The sequence below is a fragment of the Electrona antarctica genome (assembly GCF_951216825.1).
Source record: "Electrona antarctica genome assembly, chromosome: 14".
Lineage (NCBI taxonomy): Eukaryota > Metazoa > Chordata > Actinopteri > Myctophiformes > Myctophidae > Electrona > Electrona antarctica.
This window is the reverse complement of record NC_136795.1, coordinates 42,608,090-42,626,933: the sequence shown is the minus strand read 5'-3', so window position 1 is coordinate 42,626,933 and position 18,844 is coordinate 42,608,090. Positions and strand designations below refer to the sequence as shown.

The following is an 18,844-nucleotide window of genomic DNA, read 5'->3' as shown; positions in this document are numbered from 1 at the left end:
ATACTACAAAACTTGTGCTTTCTCTACGACTAAAACCAAATAAAACACCGACGTAGGAATGGATTCAATTTAACACAACAAATTGAGCAGATAGCAGACTAGTTTCACTTCATTAAAATCATGCTATGCGCTCACGGGTCCTGTGTTTTGTTTTCACCGTTACGTGGAGAGCTGCTCACAAACCTTTCCGCTTTGATTTGTCTCTTAAATATAAATTAACAGATATTACTCTGATCAATGGGTACCACACAGCAAGCTGAGATGCCTGGCGATGGAGTACAAGTATAAAACAAGTCATCTTTTGTCAGGCTTTTTGATTTTGCAGTGTGTCTGCAAGCAAACACACACTGTTTTCTGTAGGCCTGACTGTTAGGTTAGGACTCGGAGAAGACGTTGTGGTCATATTTGGTATGGCTACGCTCTTGTTTTGCAATCAACCATATTTAATTTAACACCTATCTGTATTCATCAAAAGAAATAAACACTCTTGTGCCAACATGCACTATAACATGATGTTATAGTGCATGTTATAGCCTATATTTGATGTATATCCTGTAGAGCAGCGGTCCCCAAACTTTATTGGCCGTGCACCCCCTGTTACCTCCTGAGCTAGCTGACGCACCCCCCAACGCCAAGTCTCGTTGTATTTGGCTGAAAATTATACATTTTTAATATGATTATGGCAAACAATCACAGAACGTCCTGCTGCACTGAGAGACTGCAGCTCCTGTATACTCCCGCAGCTGCTCTATACATCTCCTTACAGCAGTGTTTTACCAGATTTTGTACTGCTAAATAACAGCGTAAAACCGCCATTACCCTTTTCATGTCACGCACGCCCTAGAAGGCGTTCACACACCACAAGGGGTGCACGCACCACAGTTTGGGAACCACTGCGTATAGAGGATCCTGTACAGGATAAATCAAATTTGCTATAACATGGCACAAGAATGTTTTTTTCTCCCTCTAACAGGGCTTGATAGATTATAGGCCTACCCACTAAAAGCAAAGGAATAATAGCCTACACTCAGCCAATTACACAATTTAGACATTTAGCAGCTCTTATTCGTATATGTGTGCAGGGTTTGCTCCATTTAGATATTTCTGTGTGTTTGCTCCAGTTAGACCTTTCTGTGTAATAGCATGATGTTAACAGTAGGCTATAGTGTCCATTTTGCCACAGTGTCACAGTGTCACAGTGACCACAGTGCCATTACCTTCAGCTGTGTTCATGTTCACGTGTCAAAATTACTGCTGCGAAAAGGGTCTTTAGGAAGGTCTCATTACATAAGGTGTAATGAGACCTGTGCACAGGTCACACGCACGCACGCACGCACGCACGCACGCACACACACACACACACACAATACAGCTAGGCTGTTAATCTCCATTTTCACTGTGCATTCTAATTACGTTCATTGTCTCCACCAGGCCGAAGGCATGGGGAGAGAGTATGTTTTGCACTCCGTCCGTCCGTCCGTGTGTGTGTGTGTGTGTGTCCGTCCGTCCGTCCGTCCGTCCGTCCGTCCGTCCTTCCGTCTGTGAACAGCTAATCTCCGGCACCGTTAACCCGGTCGATGCCACATTTTGCGCACACACTCCCTGGATGCCAACGATGAACCTCTGCCCCAAAATTTCCAGAACGGCTTGTTATAGCGCCACCAGGAGGCCGCTTTGTGCAAAACAAGTTTTTGGACAGTACACCTACAGATTTTGTCCAAACATCACGCAAATTGGTACACAGTCTCTCTAGAGCCATTCAACGAAACGGGTCTTTCAGATTTCTCACACTCCATCCTGATTGGCTAAGATTGGCTTCCAAAGTTCGCAGGAGTGCTCAGTTTCTTTTCTTTTCAAAATCTTTTTATTCAGGTTTTTCGACAATAGCCCAGGGGCAAGTATTAGACAGACACATAAAATATAAAAATAAAACTCAATCCCCTATCCCACCCTCCCCCCACCCACAATCCCAAGGATAGTCGGAACAGTCTGGAGGAAATAAAATAAATATATATATATATACATACACACATACACAAAATACATGCATACATAATTACAAAAAATAAAAATATAATAAAATAAAAAAAGGAGATTTTTCATAGAGCAGATTTTGTTTCTGTTGTGGTTTGGCGTTGGCCGAGGCATAGGCACGGCACACTATGCAGTTTGTGTGTTGTGGTAGAATGTCATAAACGGGCCCCAGGTCTTGTAAAACTTTTTCTCAGAGCCGGCAATTGAAAACCTTAACATCTCCAACTCGAGACAGGACATTATATCACGAAGCCACTGACGGAGCACGGGCGGGGCAGCATCCTTCCACTTGAACAGAATGGCACGCCTAGCGAGCAACAAGGCAAAGTCGACCATACGACACTCTATGCGTGTTAGAGGAAGGTCATCCCTTCCAGCAGTGCCAAGGAGAGCCACTAAGGGATCTGGGTCTAGATTTTGATGTAGAATGTTGGATAGAGTATTGAACACATTCCCCCAAAATGGTTGTAATTTAGGACACATCCAATACTGATGGATCAAAGTTGCATCACCGCTCTTGCACTTGTCACAGGTAGGAGTTACGTCAGGATAAATACTAGCCAGTCTAGCCTTAGACATATGAGCTCTATGGACTATTTTAAACTGCACTAAGCAATGTCGTGCACAAAGAGAAGACTTATGTATAGAAGAAAAAATAGAATCCCAAACTTCATCAGACAGTGTGAGGCCCAGATCATGTTCCCAGTCAGCCTTTATCTTATCTAAGGGCGCTGGCCTCGAATTTGAAATGATATCATATAATATTGAAATGGCGCCCTTAATCGTCGGGTCAAAAGACAGAAATTCATCAATAGGGTTAGCATTAGGCTTATTAGGGAAGTCAGGTAGTATAGAGCTCACATAATGTCGGGCCTGCAAAAATCTGTAGAAGTGTGGTCTAGGTAGACTATATTTCTTTGAAATTTGATCAAAGGATGCAAAGCTCCCCTCTATAAACAGGTCTTTAAACCATTTGATGCCCTTTCCATGCCAACTCTGAAAGGTCATGTCTTGCGTTGATGGAACAAAAAGGTGGTTGGAAGCAACAGGACTGACCAGGGAGAGGTCTCTATAATTATAAGTTTTCCTGAACTGGGCCCACACTCTCAGCGTATGACGCACCACCGGGTTAGTTATTGAATCAGGCAGGGGGCGGCCAAGCGGTGTACTAAGAATAGCTGGAAGTGATAAATCCCTACACGACTTCAGCTCCAGAGATGTCCATTCCGGGCAATTAGGCTTAAGGTAGAAATGATTCCAAAAGGCAAGACACCGGATGTTAGCAGCCCAATAGTAATGACGAAAATCGGGGAGCCCCATGCCTCCATCCCTCTTTACCCTTTTAAGTAACATTCTGCTCACACGCGGCCTCTTATTCTGCCAAATATATGATGAAATTGTTGAGTCTAAAGAGGAAAAGAACGATTTTGGAATGAACACTGGGACGCATTGAAAGAGGTATGTGAATTTAGGAAGAACATTCATTTTGATTGAATTTATGCGGCCAGCGAGGGACATTGTAAGAGGCGACCACTGCTGTAATGACTCCTTAACTCTGTTTGCAAGAGAGACAAAGTTTTTTGGGAAAAGATCCTTAAATTTGCGCGTAACCGATACGCCTAAGTAGGTAAATTGACCCTTCTCAACCTTAAAGGGTATGTGACTATAATCTAGGTCAGATGCAGCTTCATTGGCTGAAAATATTATGCTTTTATTTAAGTTTATTTTGTAGCCAGAAATACGACCAAATTGGTCAAGTGATGATATAGCTGCTGGCAAGGAGGTTAATGGGTCAGAGACAAACAGCAACAGGTCATCTGCATACAAGGACACTTTATGCTCTTTATCACCTTTCTGAATGCCCACAATGTCGGCATTTTGGCGCAAAGAAATCGCAAGAGGCTCGATTGCCAGATCAAAGAGGAACGGACTTAGTGGGCAACCCTGGCGGGTCCCACGGCCCAAGGCGAGAGGCTGAGAGAACACACCGTTGGTCTGTACAGCTGCGGTGGGAGACGCATAGAGCAACCTAATCCAAGCAATAGAGTGCTCAGTTTCTAACAAAATGCTGCAAATCATGAACACATTGTGTGACTTCCGTGAAATTGTGCACGCACATTCCCACTAGGACGAGGAAGAAATGTCACATGAACATTTTCAACTCAGCCTCATGGTGGCGCTATAACTGGCCGAAAAGTGTTTTTACCTCTAACTGCACGGATCTGTGGATAACTTTGTATGCCAACACCCTAGAGGCCAAGGAAAAACCTTTGCCTGGAATTTTTCACATCTGCTCTTTATAGCGCCACCAGGAGGCCGACCTATGTAAAACACATTTTCTAATATTACTCCTTCAGATTTTATCCAAATTTCACGCAAATCGGTACACATGCTCTTCATAGTCATGTGATCAACACGGGTTTGTTTGATTTCTCATAATCCACCCTCATTGGCTACGATTGGCTTCTAAACCTTTCAGGAGTAGCCCGCTTTGTACCCGTTTTGTACAAATCGCCACAACTACTCAACGCAGCGTCCGATTGTGGTGAAACTGTCCATGCATATTCCCACTAGGCTTTGGAAGAAATGCCACTTGACAGTTTTCAAATCAGCCTCATGGTGGCGCTACAACAGGCCAAGCCGCGTCACACACACACACGTTTATATTGCTCCTAAACATTTTGCCAAACATCACACACACACTCCTATCCTCCTGGTGGAGACCTGTGCCCAGAAGGGCACTTTTTCTAGTTTTGGTCTGGTAACTCTGCTTAAAGTAGGCATATCTAATATTGCCAAATTGACATTCAACAAGCATTTGAACACATCCCAGATTAAACTCAGAAACTCGGGCATCTCACAACACACTGCTCCAAATAAGAAAACATTAATACAGTATATCATTCATTAGTGATACTAGATGTCTGACTCTGAACTCAACTAAGTGCAACACTTGACTATAGAGCTGCTTGTTAGAGCTGCTTGGCTCAGTTTATAATGCACTTTGCAAAGCGCATGTTAGACTTATGTGACGTTATATCTGTGGATAAACTCTTTCTTGACTATATGGGTGGTCACCGTGGTCCTTAAAAGGACCGTTGTGTTTAGAGCAGACAGATCAGTTTACTTAGAGCTGGTGTACTTGGTCACAGCCTTGGTGCCTTCAGACACGGCGTGCTTGGCCAGCTCACCGGGGAGCAGCAGGCGGACCGCGGTCTGAATCTCCCTGGATGAGATGGTGGAGCGCTTGTTATAGTGAGACAGTTTTGAGGCTTCGCCGGCGATGCGCTCAAAGATGTCGTTGACGAAGGAGTTCATGATGCCCATGGCCTTGGAAGAGACACCGGTGTCAGGGTGGACCTGCTTCAGGACCTTGTAGGCTATATGTAGATGGCATAGCTCTCCTTCCTGGACTTTCTGCGCTTCTTGCCGCCCTTAGCGGCGGTCTTGCTGACGGCTTTCTTGGAGCCCTTCTTGGGCGCTGGTTTCGCTACTTCAGGCATGGTTGGTTATTCACTTATTCAGATATTCTGCAGTAAGTAAAAAATTAACGATGTGTTCGCTACTGGCCGTGGCCGGGGCAGTAAGACTCGAGGCTTTATAACCAAAACAAATATGCCGCTCCCAGCATATGATTGGTTGGAACTTGGAGCTGTGTGCTGATACCCGAGCCAATCAGATGCTAATGCTACTGTGATAATGTGATTCACAGAGGGAGGGTGTCTTGTGCATAGATTGTTCTCAAACCTTCATGAATGAAATGAATTGTTCTGGCTATGTAGTGCTTTGTAAAAGTGGTGTAAAAACGTACTCACATTTTGTAAACATGTAAGTATGCATAGGGCTGAAGTGGTTAATGCATGTTTTGTAAAAAATAATCTACTACAAGGTAACTCATTTAGTAAATAAAGTGTTCTAATCATTGTAAATTGTAAACTAAAAGTACAATATTTGTCTCTGAGAAGATGGAAATACCCAAATACAAATACCAGTCACCACTGTACATTGAGTAGGCCACATGTACTTACAGTAGTTACTTTGCATCACGTAGTTTGTGAAATGTGATCATGCAATGTAGTGCTAAGCCTTGCTTATGACTTGTGACATTGTGAAACTGTTTTTAAAATATTACCTTAATTTAAGTAACGTTGAATTAAATAATTTAGGAACCCCCCACAATGAGGGGTAATTTTGTTCCTGAACCCCATTATGAGAAGGATGTCCCTCTTGGTTTACTTTTATAGTTCCACTTTAAACCCAATTATAACAGTTACAAGTCTGCCTTGACTATAACTAAAAATACATCGCACCTGGGACGTATCCTCAGTGATGTATCCTGAGGTCAACGGGGTTTCGGGTCTACCAACATCATACACCTCACTCAGGCGACCCAGCCGGGGTTGATCAAATCCCGACTTACGTCCCAGTAGCTACCCTCGATCAGTCCATCAGGCCAGGGAATGAGCAAGGCCACACAATCCGTTGCTCCGGAACTACTCTGCCGGGACTGGGAGAACGACTGTGACTGTGGGGCGACTGTGGCTCAAGAGGTAGAGCAGGTCGTCCAATGATCCATGGGTCGGCGGTTCGAATCCTGGCTCCTCCTGTCTACATGTCGAAGTGTCCTTGGGCAAGACACTGAACCCCAAATTGCTCCCGATGTGCTGGTTGGTACCTTGCATGGCTTCCGCCGCAATCGGTGTATGAATGTGTGTGTGAATGGGTGAATGTAATGCACAATCTATGTAAAGTGCCTTGGATAAAGGCACTATATAAAAATGCACCATTTACCAACCAAATTCTGGCGCGTGAAACAGTGGCATTTCCAGGAATTACATTTTGGGCAGGCAAGAATTACATTTTGGACAGGCAAGATGTGTTAATTGTCGTCTCCCTGCGCACGATCGTAGCACTAAAGGTTTTCAAAGAGATATACCTGCCAGACGAGTAGTACAAAGGCTGAAAGGCTGAAAGCGCGACCCTCAATCACCCATTCCAATGGGTGATTGAGGGTCGCGCTCTACCGCGACGGGCAATCAGCTGTCCATTAATACTTCTCATGTCTTGTTTTTGTCCTCTTTTTTTCTCATTGTATGGATTTTGGCCAGGCCAGAAATGGATTTGGACAGGCGGACGCCTGCCCTCGCCTTATTGTAGATATGCTTCTGGCGTGGAAGGACTAGGCTCTGTGGTTTGACCCCTGTCCGGGCCCCTCCTACATCTCACCAAGTCCACTCCTGCTAAAAATGAAAATATGTATTGTCTTATATCAGGTTTATGACAATAACAGTTGCTTGTTGTTCATTGTTTGTTTGTGCAGTTCCAGCAATGCATCATGTCATCGGACATGATGACATGACATTCATCTAAAATAAAGTTAAGTTATTCCACTCCTCCTGATGTCCACTATACAGTTTTAAGTCGAACCTGATTTACATCAAGCCAAGGTCTATTTTGAATGAAGGTCAATCAGCAGTAACAACTCCAATCATATTCATGGCAATAGAATATGCAAAAGATCTCTCATGGGGGAAAGTATAGCCTACGTTGTATTACAGTACAAGTACTGTATGCTAATTCACTTAAAGTGACTTTGGCAGTCCTTTCTCTGCAGCTATGATTAAAATGACTCCAGTTATTACTGATGTGATACTCGGTCCTTCTAAAACACTTTGCCTTGATTATAATTAGACACCCCCTGTGTAGAGGTCTAGCAGTTTGATTTGATTCATGGGCCCAACAACGCACTGTCTATTGCCCATAGAGGTAGGGAATGAGCAACGGTATTAGAAAATGACTAATCCATGACGAATCCACTCTGTAAAATAAAGTGTGGGTGCCTCTTAAAAGAGCCTTTGTGTTGTTGGTAATTAAGTGCCTATACATCACATCAGAGCAGGCCTATTTGTCTCAACAAAGGGAAGGAGAAAAGGGGTAACACATAGCCTCTCAGGCTGTCTAGAGTTCTACGGGATATAGACTACATAATATTAAGTGTATTATGTGTATATGGGGTATCAATATACTACAAGAGCCTTTGTGTTGTTGGTAATTAAGTCAATATTATTAGCCTCCGAAGCCGTACAGAGTGCGTCCCTGTCTCTTCAGAGCATAAACAACATCCATGGCGGTCACAGTCTTTCTCTTGGCGTGCTCGGTGTACCGTGTAGGTGACGGCGGCGGATGTTATCACGAAGTACCTTGTGATGGCGCTTATTGGCGCCTCCTTTTCCAAGACCTTTTCCTCCTTTTCGCTTTTTCTATATACTTATGAGAATTATTCAGGGTTTATGCAATTTATGCATATATTACATTGAAGTTACATGATTCAATACAAAAATTAAAATATATCATGGCATTTCAATACAAAACTTTTTTTTTAACTTTTTTCCACAAAGTTAATAAGTGACATTGTGTCAGTTTCTATTTTCTTGAGTCAAAAGTTCTTTGTCTTTTCAGTTCAAGGTATATTCAGTGATTTCACTTAATTCAAATATCACTTCTTTTTTTGTTTTGTTGTGATAATCCTCCCTACTATGTGTAGTTCCTCCCTGTCCCCATGCAGTTAACCCCTGGGGGTCAAAAATCCTTAGGTTTCATTTTTGGCTAGGTGGCCCATAGATATATAAGAAAGCTAGATGGCTCACCCGTGCTCTGGCCAATGGAGAGCGACGTTGCTACGTGGCGGCCATCTTACCTCGGGGCCACATAACATTTTGTCTATGGGGCATGTACTTTTAAATAACTTGCTCAATTTTCAACCGATTTTCAAACGGTTTGGTTTGTTATAAACGTCAGAGACGTCCGCATACTTATATGCTTTTATACGACGTTCATATAAAAAAACTAAATTAAGCAGATAAGCGTCCTGAATCATAGCCGCACGTTGACAACGTTTGTAATAAACCAACCCGTTTGTAAATCTGTCAAGATTTGAGCGAGTTATGACTGTTTTTGTTTGAGCTGCCATTGAACATATACTGTACTGTAGCCCCGAAGTAAGACGGCCGTCGTTGTTAATTATTATTATTCCATGAAAAGCACATTGTGGAAGTGTATGGAGAGCTTCATTCAGTGGAGTGACAACAACAACAACAACCATGAAGCATCATCTCAACACACAGGCAAACACGGAGCTAGTGGTGTACTAACTAGTAGCCAAGATTAATAAATTATCCTCAACTCACCATTGATGGGTAAGAGGTGGCTGGCAATGGTGGTGGACACTGGACAGACACCTATGAGTACCTGGGTGTACACACACTGGACGCACAACCTGAAACTGGCCTCTACTACTAGAGAAAGGGACACTTTATTTAACCAGTAAAAAAAACACATTGAGACAAAAGTCTCTTTTACAAGTGTGAACTGGCCAAGAGAAGAGGCAAAATAAGTCACTGCAGTGCTATGGTTCCATTTCTATCTATATTCTACATTATGTACACCAGCTGAGTCACAGATGGCCTTGCCATGCCACTTACATTCTGTACTTGTTCTCTACCTTTAGCTGTATATTTGTCTCCACCAGGCCGAAGGCATGGGGAGAGAGTATGTTTTGCACTCCGTCCGTGTGTGTGTGTGTGTGTGTGTGTCCGTCCGTCCGTCCGTCCTTCCGTCCGTCCGTTACCAGCTAATCTCCGGCACCGTTAACCCGGTCGATGCCAAACTTTGCACACACACTCCCTGGATGCCAACGATGAACCTCTGCCCCACATTTTCCAGAACGGCCTGTTATAGCGCCACCATGAGGCAGCTTTTCACATTTTTTACCTAAAACTGCACCGATCTGCGTGAAACGTTGCATGCACACTCCCTAGAGGCCAAGGACAAATCTTTGACCTGCATTTTCCGCATCTGCCTTTTATAGCGCCACCAGGAGGCCGACTTTTGTAAAACACATTTTTTGATATTATTCCTCCAGATTCTGTCAAACTCTCACAAATCGTTACACAGTATCTCTATGGTCATGTGCTCAGGTCGGATCTGTCCGATATTTCATATTCCATCCTAATTGGCTATAATTGGCTTTCACAGTTTTGCAAGATTTTGAACAAAAGCCTCAAATCATGAACGCAGCATGCAATTTACGTGAAATCTTTCACACATTTTCTTACTAGGCTGAGGAATATATCCCATCCTTTTCACATTGGCCTATTATAGTGCCACCAGGCACTCTGCATTTCCTCAACAAAATTAAGAAAATTGTTGACAGGTTGATTTTTGCAAAACACATTTTTGGAACAAAATGCCTCAAATCATCCAATTGCCATCAAAGGCGTATGAAGAAATGGCACCCTTTTCACATTGGCCTATTATAGTGCCACCAGGCACTCTGCATTTCCTCAACAAAATTAAGAAAATTGTTGCAAAAAACTAACAAACAAAAAAACATGTTTATATTACTCCTAAACATTTTTGCCAAACATCTCACACAGTCCTATCCTCCTGGTGGAGACCTGTGCCCAGAAGGGCATTTGTTTCATAATTCTGCAGCCTGTATGACAACTGAATTTCTCTCTGGATCAATAAAGGTCTGCCCGTCTATCTGAATCCCCTTGGCGAGGAGGTATACAGTATATTATAGTCTTGCAGAGATACTTCCTCACACTACTTTAATACTTTCCACAGTGATCTCAGTGAGTTTTTTGTTTAAACAAGATGTACTGTTTGTTCTCTGTCACATCCAGAAGTATGAGCTTTCCTCAACTCTCCACAGTGTCACAAACCACCTCATTCTTAGTGACAACAAGGAAGGCTAGACCATGTGACAGCAAATGGGTTTATATGAGACGTAATTGTGCAGATAATATAGTAACAGAAAATGGTAAACATGGCTAATGTGTATTGAGGCCAGGGTTGGAAACCCAAACAAGCACACACTAAACCTAAAGTTTTAGACTTTAGTCAGAACAAGTGTGCTTTGTTTAACAATTAATACCTTTCATACTATATGTGTGGTAGTTTAGGAATAGACTACCACACAATAAGGAATAAGCAATTATAGTCAGATCTATTTTGACATAATGACGGGGTAATGGATGGGGTATTACTATTAAAGGACCACTTCACCACTTTTCAACCTATCTTCATATAATAGGTCCTCCTCACTAATAATCATGATGAAATGGCACAATTGTTTTCTACTCAGTCTGTGTCTCATAGGAGGGCTCTGGGCAGTTCAGATACCCGTCCACCAGTGACATCATCGATGGGGAATCCAAGCTAATAGAAACTGCAGGCTTTCTAGTCCTGAAAACTTGCAATGCGAATATGGAATCCATCGTTCTCGCATACAAATCTAAACTTTTTGGTAAAAAAATTATTGTCTAAAATAAAATCTGTCTAACGACGATGTCACTGGTGGACGGGTTTCTGAAGTGCCCACAGCCCTCCTATGAGACACAGACAGAGTAGAAAAAAATGGTGCCATTTTATTATGATTATTAGAGAGGACCTATTATATGAAGATAGGTTGAAAAGGGGTGAAGTGGTCCTTTAATATTACATCACATAGGCTACCCATGCATAAGCTGAATAATATACTGTAGCTCTCTCTCTCTCTCTCGCTCTCTCTCTCTCTCATTCTCTCTCTCTCATTCTCTCTCATTCGCTCTCTCTCTCTCTCTCTCTCTCTCTCTCTCTCTCTGTCACTATAGCCTCCCCTCTCATCCATCTCTGCTTTGTGTTGTTCTGTATCTTTGATCTCACTGTTCATTGGATACCACCGACTGCCTCTGTCATACTCTCCAGTGTCTTTCTCGTTTCCCTGCCAATTTTCTCCGTTTTTCTTCCATCACTTAATTCAAGTCTCTCTCTCTCTTTCTCTCTCTCTCTCTCTCTCTCTCTCTTTCTCTCTTTCTCTCTTTCTCTCTCTCTCTCACACACACACACACACACACACACACACACACACACACACACACACACACACACACACACACACACACACACACACACACACACACACACACACACACACACACACACACACACACACACACCACTAGCTCCCATACACTCTCTTTCTCCTTTCCGTCTCCTTTCCATCCTTCAGTTCCCATCCTCTTCCTCAAATATCAGTCACTTTCCCCTCATCTCTCTCTCTCTCTCTCTCTCTCTCTCTGTTTCTCTCTCTCTGTTTCTCTCTCACAGTTTCTCTCTCACAGTTTCTCTCTCACAGAGTCTCTCTTTCCTTCTGGCTGGAGGTTTTAATTTAGAAGCAGAATGGTTCGACTGACCCTCAAGGCTCTGTCGGTGTTGGTGGCAGTGTTTGGAGTGCTCAGTTTCATCTGTCTAGTGGTGGCGATCTCCACAGACTACTGGTACATCATCGACACCTCCGGCTTGGTGAACAACTCCTCGCTGAAGGCTCCGAGCTCCCACTCTGGACTGTGGAGAGTCTGCTACTGTGAGTTTGCTTTATTACCACCATTCTAACTATCTCTAGCTCCCATACCCTCTTTCTCCTTTCCATCCTTCAGTTCCCATCCTCTTCCTCAAATATCAGTCACTTTCCCCTCATCTCTCTCTCTCTCTCTCTCTCTCTCTCTCTCTCTCTCTCTCTCTCTCTCTCTCTATATATATATATATATATAAATAACTATTGTATAACTATTGTAGCTGTGTATTGCCCAGCCCTAACTTTAAATAATTGGATTAAATAGTAGTAATACATTAAAAAAATCATAAAAACTGTGGGACACACATTATAACAATCTGTATATGTATGATGTATGATGTATATGGCATTGATCATATCAGTTTTTATTTATAGGACGACTTCACCAGTTTTCAACCTGGCTTCATATAAGTGGTCCTCACACTGCTCATTATATGGTAGCCTAGAGATACCATTTATTTTCTACTCAGTCGGTGTCTCGGAGGAGCTAATAGAAACGGGAGGCTTTTTATTCCTGGAAAGTTAGCGTATATATGCAATGGAAGCCATTGTTCTCGTATTGATAACAATGAAAATGTTAAACATTCAAAAAACAAAACAAAAACATGATAGGTGGGTTTCTTAAGTGTCTCCTTAAATGCCTCCTATATGAGACCGTGTAGATTCAAATATAGTTTTTGAGTGGTGCAACCACTCCCTTACGGAGCTATGTGTGTGGGTGGGTGCCTGGCTGGGTATGAGCACGAAAACAGCGTGGCTGTTTTTCACCATGTGCGCAACCTAACACACACACAAACACACACATGCACATATTAACTGTATATATGATGATTTCGGGTGTGCCAGTACAGTACAGTGACAGTACAGTACAGTAGAGGGTACAGTAGAGGGACCCCCACACGGTAATCATTTCTCAACCGTTTCGGACGCGGGGCGGCTCGCCGGAATCGGGTGCCTGGAACTCCCCCCCCCCACACACACACACACACACAGAGTTGCACCACTCACTTCACACGGGTGTGATTTTTTTATCATGATTAGTGAGGACCAATTATATAAAGATAGGTTGAAAATCGGCGAATCTGTGCTTCAATAAAAAAAAACGAAATAAAGGACAGTACATTGTCATTCATTCTGTTTCTCTGTGGCAGCGGAGAGACCCTGTGACTCTCTGGTCAACCCGTTTGGAAGTACAAAGAACTACACCCACTCTGTGAGACGCATCATACGTAAGCAAAAGCATGCATCCTCCACACACACAACACCCACTCTGTTACATCCACTCTGTGAGACCTTTCACCATGGGTCAGTGGTTCCCAAACTGTGGTGCGTGCACCAGGGACGTGCAGAGAGTGTTCGAGAGGCAGGGGCTGAAATCCCGTAAAGAAGGCACTTTTGGACAAAACTAGCGAAAATAGCAGATCTACAAGCTCACAATTGAGAGCTTGTACATCAGATATTTTCAGGGCGCAACCCAGCACTCTTTAGCTAGTGGAGATGCGGTGTGTAACGACATGGATTTCTAAACAAATGTATTCAGCGCAAAATACTGTGTTCACGTTCAGGAGACTTTTGCAATTTCCACACGTTCAGGTGTGGAAAAGAAATTCTCCTGAATGCTGCCTTCCGGCATGGCATGGAAAGAAGTGCAGGCATTTGCATTTCTTTCACCGTAGTAATTGCTGCATTCATAGTCTGGAAAGGGTATTTGTTTTACAGACGTGTAAAAGGGAAGGGGCTGAAGCCCCCTTAGCCTGAGCTAACGCTAGACATTTCTGGCCTAGATGGGAGGGCCGCGGCTCAGATTTGCGCACACCCTGGATTGGTTCACCGATCTGTCCCTCAGCCCCGGTCTCTCCTACCCCCCAGTGCAGCACTGTTATTGTGTCGACCAGAAGCAGAAACCACTGGTTGCTGGAGTATACCATTCTAACGGACTGTCAAAGTTATTTCCACAGAGTCGGCACACGTTGGTTTTTTTCTTAGACGGTGTGGTGGGTTCTTCAGCCATTCTCCTCATTTTCCTCGCATATTGAAGTTCCACTGGTAATGATTTCCTCACAGTGTTATTTTGAGGGGTGCACACCGCTCAGAGCCCTGACGTCACATCATTTGAAGCGACGCCTACGCGGAAGGGTTGACTCCCACGTTTAGGCCAGTGCAGCCCATGTGTAAATCCAGGCTTTCATCACAAAATGAAAGCCTGGGTATATTCTCACATAAACCTTTGATGTCTATGTGTGCACGTCCCTGGTGGTGTGTGCACCGCTTGTGGTGCGCGAGCGCCTTCTGGGGCCTACCGAGTCCGACACTGCCCGTCTTGACTGTCCACTGAGGTGGATATACTGTAGCTATGCTGGATAGTCTGATCTCTGCTGCGAGGTGGTGGAAAATAATACAAGTATACGGTATCGGTATGATACAAGACTCTTGTATCAGGCAGTTCTCTTGTAACAAGAGAACTGCCTGTAACTTGTAGGTTACGTTTTATTTTTGTGGCAAACTAATATTGTTTATTCCGTTTGCTGCGATTGAATGATTGATTGAACATGTACGCCGTATTTGATTTGGGTGTGTTCTAAATAAAGTGTTTGTGTTGATTATTGTGTAATTTCTTTGCATGTGTAAACATGAAACATTATTGTATTGAAGTACACACCCAACACCGTAGTAGTAGGCTACAGTACATCGTACACGTGTGTTCAATCAATTATTCAATCAAAGCAAACGGCATAAACAATATTAGTTTGGCTCTTCTACAAAAATAAAACGTACAAGTTAGTTACAAGGCTGCATTCTATCGTGCGTGCCAAGCTGTCATTGGTAACCTCGCATCTCAGAGGACAGTCAAGGTGGGCAGTGTCGGTAGGCCAATCAGAGGCAGGCGGGGCGTTACCATGTCTATGCTCAGCCACACATTAGATATATGCCCTTCTAGGGGGTGCGCAACATGAAAAGGCTAATGGTGGTGCTATGGATTTATTTTAAATATATTAACATATTCTGCCAATATATGGAAAGTATATGCAGCATATAGCCTATATGCTGCATATATTATGCCATATTCATGTCTCTATATAGCTTATGCAATTTATATTCCCATGTGGGGGGGGGGGGGGGGGTGCGTCAGCTAGGTCTTGAGGTAACATGGCCATCATTATCATCATTACCTAAACTGTGTATAGATCGGTGCTGCAGCATTGTACATAAGCTAGCTATACTATGTGTGTATGAATCCACACAGGTTGCCCTGGGCACAATCATAGCTGCGGTGTCACATTAAGCACAGCTTGCCACTGCAGTATTGGTTGCCTATAGCTGTACCTGGCCTACAGTACAGGGCACCGCTCCACGGATTTGTCTAAACAACAGTACATATACATTGTGCATACACTGCTGGTGAATGATTGATTGATTGATCGAATGATTGATTGATTGATTGATTGATCGAATGAATGAATGAATGAATGAATGAATGAATGAATGAATGAAAGCATTTGCAGATGAAAGGAAAGAGGCACTTCCACAGCATCATTTATAACAAACACAATATCACTGAGGATAAAAACAGGTGTGCGGACTGCGGAAGTGCATGCATGCAACGTTGGGACCATGGGGTCATATAGCTGTGTCTGTGCTGTTTTTGCACTAATTGGCAGTCACCAGGACACTAGGGCACAGGACAAGCTAGGGCACAGGCATGATAATGCTTCACTGCGACCAGAAATGCCATTAACATGTTCTGAGGGTCACTAAGCCATTAGAGAATGCATGTAATGGTTTGTCTACCACAGAGCACTGTTATAGATGTGCATGTACACACATGTAGGCCTATACACTTTGGGGCAGATTCACAACGCTGTTTGCGCTCATATCGTGGGCGTACGGACATTTACAAGCATTCCCACGTTACGCGTGGAATTCATCATTTGAACTTGGCCTATATGCATGCAATCTATCATGGTTCACAAACATGACGGTCTGACAGACAGACAGCAGACTGACAGTCACTAGAGCTAATTATTGAATGGCATCAGAGTGTTTGCACTTTGCAAGTCGGCCAGTCAAAGTTTTAACCCATTTTGGGCGGGAACCCCTTTTGGTGTTAGCATTATGTTATGCTTTAGCTATTGAAAAATAGCAGATCTACAAGCTCATAGCGGCCACCGAGTGGCGCGCTACGAGCTTGTAGGTCTGCTATTTTTGAAAAATCGAAGAACGACTGACATAGAAACATAGTTTTTTCAGAAAACTGTCAGGATGTAGAAGACATTTTTAGAATCTGATCTCAGGTCAAAAAGCTTTAAGCCTGCAGCTCACCTCTTCAGCGCTCTCCTCCAAAGGTAACATTATGCTTTAATGTCGCTGCCTCGCTGTGCATGCACAGAATTGTTTCGTGGTATGCTAGGCTATTAGGCAACTGTAGCTGTATAGGCATTGATCTCATCATGTTTTTTACCCAAGGAAAGATAGTTCCTGATGCCTTATATGGCGTGAAATGGGCGTGGATGTTCAATTATACCAGGCGACACCAGGCGAATCGCTTGGGAAAGAGGCAATGAGCTCCAGCCGCGATCCAGCCGCACAATTGAAGCCATTACGCAACCTTTGGTGAATGATACGTGAGACTGGCAAACGCTCTCATTACGCACTTAATTTACACCTGCTCATACATTTCCGTTCTGGCCCTTTGTGTTGCTGGCAATGAACAAGTTTATTAGAGAAATATTGTGTACCGCTACGGAATTAAATCATTACTTTTGGGCAGAAACCTTGTAGGCCTATGTCCAAAACTGTTACTTTTCAGGGGAAAAAAGAAAACCTGTGGATGGATCTAACATTATATCTATAATGGATCTAAAGTAGTTATTATTTAGTCACAATCTCTTGTTAAAATATGTTTTTATAAAACCGCAAAAATAGCCAACATCGCGACACCTTATTATTAGCCTGTAAACAAACACTATAGTTTGAAGTAATAAGCCTATCTCACAGAATTTCCCCGCCCCCTTTTTACGCCCCCTTTCGGGGCTAGTGGTGATAGCGTCACTCCATAGACACTACATGTTAACAGAGGTTATTTAAGAAGTCTACAACTTTTGTTTTCTCAAGGTAAGGTTTGTTCTATCTGTTCGAGCTGATTTACCATCTTGTTTGCTTCATAATAATATTGGTCTGTCACATTTTTACATTAGAAAATGTACTTAGATTCTCCAGAGAAAAAAACATGTAAATGCTAATGTTAAATGACACCACTATCTACCGGAAGTGGGCGTGGAAAGCGGGCTGTGAGATAGGCCTATTGGTGTCCATTTGTGTTGCCATTTATGAAAACACATTAAAAGTTGAAACATCGAGATACAAGGTTTCTCCCCATCAGTATCTGTCCAATATAATTAGTATGACTCCATTTGCATATCAATTTAGTGTCACATTCAATATCGAGGCTCACTCTAATTATGTGTGTTTGAGTCTATGGCTTCACTTTATACCTTATCATCAGTCACCAAATGTCTGTCTCTCTCTCTCTCTCTCTCTCTCTCTCTCTCACGCATGTATACTCAATATTTCAATCAACATTTTCAATCATGATCACTTTTCATCTCATGGTAATTAGAGAGGACAGACTGAAAGGATCACATTGATAGAGCATGAGGTTAATTAAATCATGCTTCTTGCTTAACCGACAACACATTATGCATGTCAATGGCAGCTGGACATGCAGTACCTATAGTACAGTAGGGTAATAATAACCCCCACTTTGCTAAAAGCAGAAATGTCTCAATTCCAGTATTGTTTTGACAGGCGGTGGGTTGGTATGCTGATGTGTGTTGGAGGAGCTGGCCGATGTTTGTTTTCCAGCTGTATTGAATCAAGGTGGATTATCGTCTCTGTCGGTCGGGTGGAGACCTCATATGTCCAACACTGATACTTAAGCAATATTACACGAGAGGGTGTGGTTTAACGTGATTATTGCCACGACAGTGATGCGGTCAGGAACGAGACGTAGTCGAGTTCTGCAAGCATCACTGAAGGGATAGTTCAGATTTTTTGAACTTAAGTTGTATGAAATACTTGCCATTAATATAGTGGTTGCAACTGTATTAATTGATGGCCCGAGTCTCATGGTGGGAGTTCTGCTCTGGTTTTGGTCAATATTAAGTAGTTCCGGTCATTTTGTGGGGGGCACGGGGCAGTAAAAGTAAACAAATCCACAAAACTAACGTAATTTGTATTGTTGACCTATTTCTAAAATATTAGCGCGACTTTCGTTCAACTTTGACCCCTCTATCACATGGAACTATTTTTTGGGCGTAGTGATATGGACACAAAAAACATAGTTCTGTGTGATAGAGGGGTAAAAAAAAGAACGGAAGTTGCACTAATATTTTAGAAATAGGTCAACAATAC

General features: G+C 42.9%; 1 pseudogene across 1 annotated transcript; it reads right to left on the bottom strand.

The window, feature by feature from the left end:
* Positions 1 to 5,157: 5,157 nt before the first annotated feature.
* Positions 5,158 to 5,537, bottom strand: LOC306936366 (histone H2B-like; annotated as a pseudogene). Its single transcript has one exon. The product of its transcript is annotated as a histone H2B-like (transcript).
* Between the last annotated feature and the right edge of the window lie 13,307 nt (positions 5,538 to 18,844).